The sequence below is a fragment of the Benincasa hispida genome, chromosome 3, assembly GCF_027475165.1.
Source record: "Benincasa hispida cultivar pf3 chromosome 3, pf3_genome.v1.1, whole genome shotgun sequence".
Classification (NCBI taxonomy): Eukaryota; Viridiplantae; Streptophyta; class Magnoliopsida; order Cucurbitales; family Cucurbitaceae; genus Benincasa; species Benincasa hispida.
The window spans coordinates 38,681,639-38,689,402 of NC_143480.1; the positions used below are offsets into that span (position 1 = coordinate 38,681,639).

Genomic DNA, 7,764 nt, shown 5'->3' on the forward strand with positions numbered 1-7,764 from the left:
TCACAACTCACACAGGATTCAAGTCATGTTATTTATAGTCATTCTAGTGAAATGTAAGTTTCTATTATGAACGGTGTTATATAATGAGAGTAAATATTTCGTGATCCGGTCTTATACAAACTTCTTTGTATAGAATATCCCCGCTCACATGCCTATATATGAATGATCAGGATCAGATCATTTGTAGCACTTTACAATAATCATAACACCTAAAAAGCGAGTCATACTCGTAGTATCACCAGGATAAGGTACCCAACCTTATCCATCTACTACAGACTATTTAGGTTATCACTTAAACATGAACCACCTGTATGTCTCTACATACATGTTTAAGTTACAAGATAACCTTGGATGTTAGTTTATTGGTTTGTGGTTAATACAACTAAAATATCATATAATTTATTAAATAAACAATGAATCTGTTCAATATATTTACAAACTATAGGACCCTACGAGATTAGGGCATTAACCCCAACAATCTCCCACTTGACCTAAAGCTATTGGGGTGTATAATATAGTCAAAATACAAAGTACACAAATAATAAACTAGGGCATAACACGCACCCAACACAAATCTCCTACTTGCCCTAGTCTAGACGTGGCTTGTCCTATAGACCCATACATCTTAGCTTTGAGAGCCTTTGTAAACGGATCAACAACGTTATGCTCCAAAGCTATCTTCGTGACAATCACGTCCCCTCGATGCATAATCTCTCAAATGAGATAATACTTCCACTCTATATGCTTCTCGCGCTTGTGACTCCTAGGCTCTCAGGAATTAGCCATAATACCACTATTATCACAATAAAGTGTGATGGGCTTTGACATGTCTGGAATGACTTCCAGATCAGTCAAGAATTTCCTGAGCCAAACAACTTCCTTAGCAGCTTCACAAGCCACTACATACTCAGCCTCTATGGAAGAGTTAGCGATGCACCCTTACTTGGTGCTTCTCCATACTACTGCCCCTCCACTAAGAGTAAACACTGATATTGATGTGGATTTCCTAGAATCTTTATCAATCTAAAAATCAGAGTCCGTGTATCGCGTAAGGATCAAATCCTTAAAACCATACACAAGTATGTAGTCCCTAGTTCTCCGTAGATACTTGAGGATGTTTTTAACGGCTATCCTGTGATCTAATCCTAGATTAGATTGATATCTACTAACTATCCCCACTGCACAGCAGATGTTAGGTCTAGTACATAACATCACATACATCAAGCTGCCCACAACTGATGCATAAGAGATCCGTCTCATCTCCCCAATTTGTTAAGGTGTCTTAGGATACTTTTCCTTAGACAATGTAACTCCATGCCTGAAAGGCAATAATCCCCTCTTGGAGTTTGGCATCGAATATTTGACAAACATCTTGTTAATATACGATGTTTGAGATAGAGCTAGCATTTTATTCTTTCGATCTCTAAAGATCTAAATACCCAAAACAAACTGAGTCACTCTCAAATTTTTCATTTGGAATTGGGTTGCTAGCCTGTTCTTAACTTCAGTTAGTAAACCTACATCATTCCCAATGAGTAGAATATCATCTACATATAACATTAGGAAAACTACTGAACTATTGATGATTTTCTTGTATACACAAGAATCATCAACATTTTGATCAAAGCCATAAGATTTGATCGCAGTATCAAATCTTATGTTCCAAGATCGAGAAGGTTGCTTCAATCCATAAATGGACTGACTAAGCTTGCAAACCTTTTGCTCTTAACCTTAGGTTAGGAATCCTTTAGGCTGTACCGTGTTAATGGTCTCCTCAAGATTGCCATTCAAAAAAGTAATCTTGACATCCATTTGCCAAATCTCATAATCATAATATGAGGTAGTGGACAGAAGGATCTAAATAGATTTAAGCATGGCAACAGGTGAGAAAGTCTCCTCATAGTCAATTCTCTCAACTTGGGTATAACCCTTTGCCAACAGTCTAGCTTTGAAGGTTTGCACCTTCCCATCAACAACCTGTTTTCTCTTATAGATCCATTTACAACCTATATGTTTAACCCCATCAGGTTGATCTACAAGATCCCATACGAAATTGAAATACATAGACTCAATTTTGAGATCCATCGCTTTGATCCATTCATCAATATCCTCTATTGCCTTCTTACAAGACAATGGATCCTCAACTTAACTATCAACTACCATAGCCAAGATTTTTGTTAAACCCATATAGCAAAAATGTGGGTTTGCAACTCTCCCACTACGCTGAGGTTCTCACAACACTTGAAGTGGATTTGACCTACTAGATGATCCTACTTCAACAACTCTTGTTGAGGTACTAGGTTCTTCAACAACTCTTGTTGAAGATTCAATAGTTTCTTTAGAAATTTCATTCAACACAATCTTACTTCTGGGCTTGTGCTCCCTTATGTGGTCTTCTTCAAGAAAAGTAGCATTTGTCGATACAAATACTTTGTTTTCTTTAGGATCAAGGAAGTTACCACCTCTCGTTCCTTTGAGGTAGCCTACAAATAAGCACAATCTTGAACATGGTTCCAATTTCTTAAGATAGCCTCAAGCACATGTATTGGGCAACCACAGATTCTGAAATGACATAAACTAGCTCTACGACCATTCCATAACTCCAATGGTGTTCTAGTAACACTTTTGGATGGAATGTAGTTCAAGATATACGCTGCACTCTCTACTGCATAACTCCAAAATGAGTCAGGTAAGGAAGTGTAACTTATCACAGACCGAACCATGTTCAAAAGGGTTCGATTTCTCCTTTTTGGTACACCATTTTGCTGAGGTATACCAGGTGCTGAGAGTTGCGATACTATTCCATGTTCTATCAAATAGTTCTAGAATGTTAAATCCATAAACTCTCCACCTCGATCAGATCGTAATATTTAATCGTTCTGTTTAATGTATTTTCAATTTTAGCCTTGAATTCTTTAAACTTTTCAAAAGATTCAGACTTATGTTGCATTAAATAAACGTACCCATATCTTGAATAATCATCAGTAAAGATGATGATATATTCAAAACCCCCTAGCTTTTACATTCATCGGTCCACAAACTTTTGAATGTACTAGCTCTAAATGTTTTTTGGCCCTGTGACCCTTTCAAGTAAAAGGTCTCTTAGTCATCTTGCCTTCAAGGCATGACTCATACATAGGTAAAGAATTTTATTCTAACTCACTTAGAAGTCCATTATTCACCAATCTCTAAATCCTATTGTGATTGATGTGTCCTAATGTTAGGTGCCAAAGTTGAGCATTTTCTTTAGGAGAAATTTCAAGTCTTTTATGTTAAGTTACTGCAGTCTTAAACATTTTAGTGTTATGGAGGGCATTAGTTGCTAATGATCTTAGCACATAAAGATTATTTTCCAGTTTTACAGAACAAATATCAACACCATTTTTAGAAATAAACACTTTATTCACAATGAAATAGATAGAGTAAGAATGTTCAAGTAAACATTTTACAGAAACAAAGTTCCTTTTGAAATCAGGAACTACATAAACATCTTCTAAAACAAAAAATTTGTTCTGTAAAGTCAACTGGAGACCTCCCACTGCCACAGCCGAGACGACGTGCCCAGTTCCAACCATGTCGTCATCTCACCAGCATCTAGTTTCCGCTCGAATCTAATTCCCTAAAAGGAAGAACAAACAGGGTTAGTGGGCCCAGAGTCAATAATCCAAGCAGAATCATCATTCTCCACTAAACAGGTTTCTAATACAAGTAAATCATATTTACCTTGCTTGGCCTTCTTCTTTTTTGCAAAAAAATTAGGACAGTTCCTCTTCCAATGACTATCTTGGTTGCAATGGAAACAGATTCCCTTTGCAACCTTGATGGGTTTTTTACCCCTTAGAGCAGCAACTATAGGGTTAGCTTTCCCCTTTCCACCCTTCTTCTTCTTCCACTTTTTAGTGTCGGAGGAAGAAGGTACAAAATTATTTTCAGAGGTCGAATCTTTATGGAACTTCTTAGAAGATGGAGCAATATTTGCTTCATCCTTTTGTTCCTTGCTTTTCATTGAGGATTGAAAGGTCTGTAGCTCATTGAGCATAGTGGTCAGGTTGTAGTCAATCCTGTTCAAAACAACATTGCTACGAAAATGTAGGAAACTTTCAGGTAAAATGAAGCTAACCTGATTAGCTTCATCAATGCTCAACCCATTCATCTACGCCACATTGAAGTGGACCATCATGTTGAGAACATGTGCTCGAAAAGATGCCTCTTCTTGCATACGAGAATTGAAGATGTGTTTCAGAGCATCATGTTTGAGCTATGCAGACGATTGTCTGAATATTCCCCTTAGGGACTCGATGATCTCATCAGCTGTGAGCATGAGCTCATGCTTCTTGGTCAAGACTTCATTAAAACTAGCCAAGATATATGCTCGGGCCTTTTCGTTTGCCTGTGTCCAACACTCATATGCTTCTTGAACATTTTGAAGTGAAGGAAATAAAGCATAAGGATTTCCATGAGCTGCGGAAGGATCGTTCTAAATTCCATTCGAGTTGAACATAAACAATCACAGTCTTAAAATGGAAACTAACAGGTCATGCACAATACGAAATTATCGCATGCTAATAAGAGTATAAAGGGATAGAGTATGTATACCTTTGAAAAAACATTCTTTACGAATCCCTTGATCAGACTCCAAGCGTCCAAGAACAACGACGCTCGAACACAACGATCGGTACAACATGAGCAATAGTACAAACACAACGAACGACCAATAACTCCTCGAATCCAATCGAGTCACACTCGATTCATAAAATGAGTAAGGACACCACCACAATGGTTACCTTGGTATTCTCGGTGTGAGAATCCAAGAGTTGTAGGCACTGTACGATCTTGGCTTGAGGAAGAAACTGGAGGACAACGATCGTGTAGACGATCGAGCAAGTGGGAGATAGGAAGCTGTCTATCGTATAGACGATGTGCTCGATCGTTTAGTAAATGGCAGCCTATCGTATAGACTTAACCACTCGATCGTTTAGCTACAATCAGCTGATGAACTATCGTACAGTCAAAACTCCATGATCGTTTAGTCTTTGCCAGCTATCGCTTAGTGAAACTCTTTCACTTGATAGTTTATCACCGTGAGTTCTTTTCGAATTAAGTAAATTTTGAACAATTGATCATAGTCCAACGATGACTAAACTCCTCTCGGGCCAGGAGAGGGTATGACGCCACATTGTTCAACCCCCATAATTAGTTCTTAAGGGAGCAATTTATCTACTTACCTCGACCACGGGGAAGGATTGAATTCCTTCTTATGTAACTGTGTTCCCAGCTCCCTAATCAGACGAATCCTCAAGATAATAGGCTTTTAAGTTGCCGATTTGACCACTCTCGCCTATACAAATCAAAGGATCGCCCTCAAAGACAGGAGTTCACAACTCACTAAGGATTCAGGTCAAGTTACCTTTGGTCATCCCAGTGAAATGTAAGTTTCTATTATGAACGGTGTTATATAATGAGACTAAACATTTCGGGATCCGATCTTATACAAACTTCTTTATATAGAATATCCCCGCTCACATGTCTATATATGAATGATCAGGATCAAATCATTTGTAGCACTTTACAACAATTGTAACTGTAACATCCCACACCTTTTTATTTATTTATTAATAATGTAAAACTTTTTCCTTTTCAGTAATTGTCCTTAGTTGAAGGACATGTTTAGAATTCTGAATTTAAAGTATAAATGCGAGGATTTAAGTGTTATCGTGGAATTTATTTAAAAATTATTCAATTTGAAAAGTTATGGCAGGAATTAATTATTTTTGGAAAAAGGAAAGGAATTAAATAGTATAAAGTGGGTTAAGGAAAGGATTTAATTAGAGTTATACTATTTTCCTTTTATTATTATTATTATTATTTATTATTATTATTATTATCATCATCATCATCATCATCATCATCATCATTATGATTATTATTATTATTAGTTTGTCTTTTAAAATAAAAAGGCACCCCATTTCCCTTACAGCTGTCTCGCCCGAACGCCGCCCTTCACAGCCGTCTCGCTCATCCGTCGCCAGCCACGAATCCCAACTGCTCGCATCTTTTTCTCTCTCGGCAACCCTTGCCTAACGGTGCCGTCCGCGAGCATCGGTGACCCAAACCGCGCGACCTTTCCCTTCTCAGTCGCGTGTCCGTGCCTCGCCTCACCGTCGGCCCTTCGCACGCCTCTGCTCACGTCGTGACGGTCGTCGTCGACTCTCAGCCGTCCGCGGGTGCCAGATCGAAGATCGTGGGTTTGACGTCGTTGCTGATCCGTCTTGTCGTCCGACGTCGCTTCTTCGTCCAACATCGTCCAGCTTCTACCGTCGTCGCGGTTGCTGTTGTCTCTTTTGGGTAAGATTCTTAGTTTTAGGTGTTTTCCTGAGAGTTTGGGTGTGGTTTGTTTTGGAATAATTTTGGGTTAAAATTCGTTAAGTTTGGACTTACAGAAGCGATATTCAGAGGATTTTGAGGACGTTGCTCATCGAGGAGGAGACTGATTTTTCGTCAGGAATTGTTAAGTTTGGGTAAGTAGTTGGGCTGTTTGTCTTTTGGGTTAAGGGTACCTATAAAAAAATTTAGTTACTAATTTGGGACTAAAATCATGTTTAGATTGGCGTTTTGGTATGAGTTCTAAAATCTGCTAAGAGAAAATTTTGGAGTCGAAATCTTGCGAGTTTCGTTTGGGTAAGTTTTGGCGACCATCTGATTTAAATTTTTATGTTTGGTCCTGATTCCAAAGGCTGAAATTTAGTATTATGTCTGTATTAGAGGACTTAATTCAAGGTTTATTTTGTTGAAGAGCATTAGCTTGGATTAATATCTGAACTTGACTTCGAGGTAAGTAATCTTATCATTGGAACTGCCCACGGGCCAGGCTCTAGTTGTATGCTAGCATGATAAGTGTATGTTATGGTAAATGTTAGGATGTTGATTGACAGTATGACTTGAATCAAAGTATGTTCTGGCACAAATTCTGATTTGTTTACATACACACCTAAGTGTTTGATCGTTAGTATGTGATAGTATGTGTTTCCATATGTCGATGTCTGATCTGCTGGCCTTGAGGCATACTTGTATGTTGTGGATTTATGATATAAGTTATACATGGATGATGTATAATATGTTGTTAAGAATTATGGGTATGTGATGCAGCCATGGTATTAAGGATTTCTATGTATGCTTTAGAACCGTACAATGTTCAATCTTAACATGTTAAGATTGTGTGAATATCCTCATTGATTAGTTAGATGCTCACTAGTTTGTGTTTCCTTCGGGATTCACCAGTTTGTGTTTCCTTCGGGATTCACCAGTTTTGTGGGCATACTTAACTACAATAGGATAGGACTCAGTCTTTTATATGTTACATGTATTTATGTGCCATATGTGGGTATTTAAAGGACATAGATGCCTAGCTTGACCCCAGTGATGGGGTTACTTACTGAGTATTTATATTCATTCTTTCTTATGTTGATGTTTCAGGTAAGGGTAGAGATGCACCGACGATGGCGCAGCGGAATTCATGATCGAGCCACTGGGACTAGTTTTTACGCTTCCGCATCATGACATTTAGAGTCCTTATTTTTCCCTTAATGTTTAGTTTTATTGTTTTAAATTTATTATTAAGGATTATTTCTTTTATATACCTTTAATAGTCTTTACGAATTATGGGTACCCTATTATTGTTTTAACAATTGCATTTAATAATGTCTTTTGAACTTCTCTTGTTTAATTAACATTTATTTCAACATAATTGGGTGTCGTTTTAAATTC

At 37.8% G+C, this 7,764-nt stretch overlaps 1 long non-coding RNA gene across 3 annotated transcripts; it reads left to right on the top strand.

The window, feature by feature from the left end:
- The first annotated feature begins 5,961 nt into the window (after positions 1-5,961).
- Positions 5,962-7,764, top strand: LOC120074382 (uncharacterized). 3 transcript variants are annotated; one of them, XR_005480974.2, is made up of 4 exons: positions 5,962-6,345; positions 6,441-6,518; positions 6,604-6,831; positions 7,474-7,764. It is a non-coding gene; the product is annotated as an uncharacterized LOC120074382 (long non-coding RNA). The 3 variants fall into 3 exon arrangements; XR_016528698.1 differs by having other exon boundaries at positions 6,604-6,678; XR_005480973.2 differs by having other exon boundaries at positions 6,604-7,764.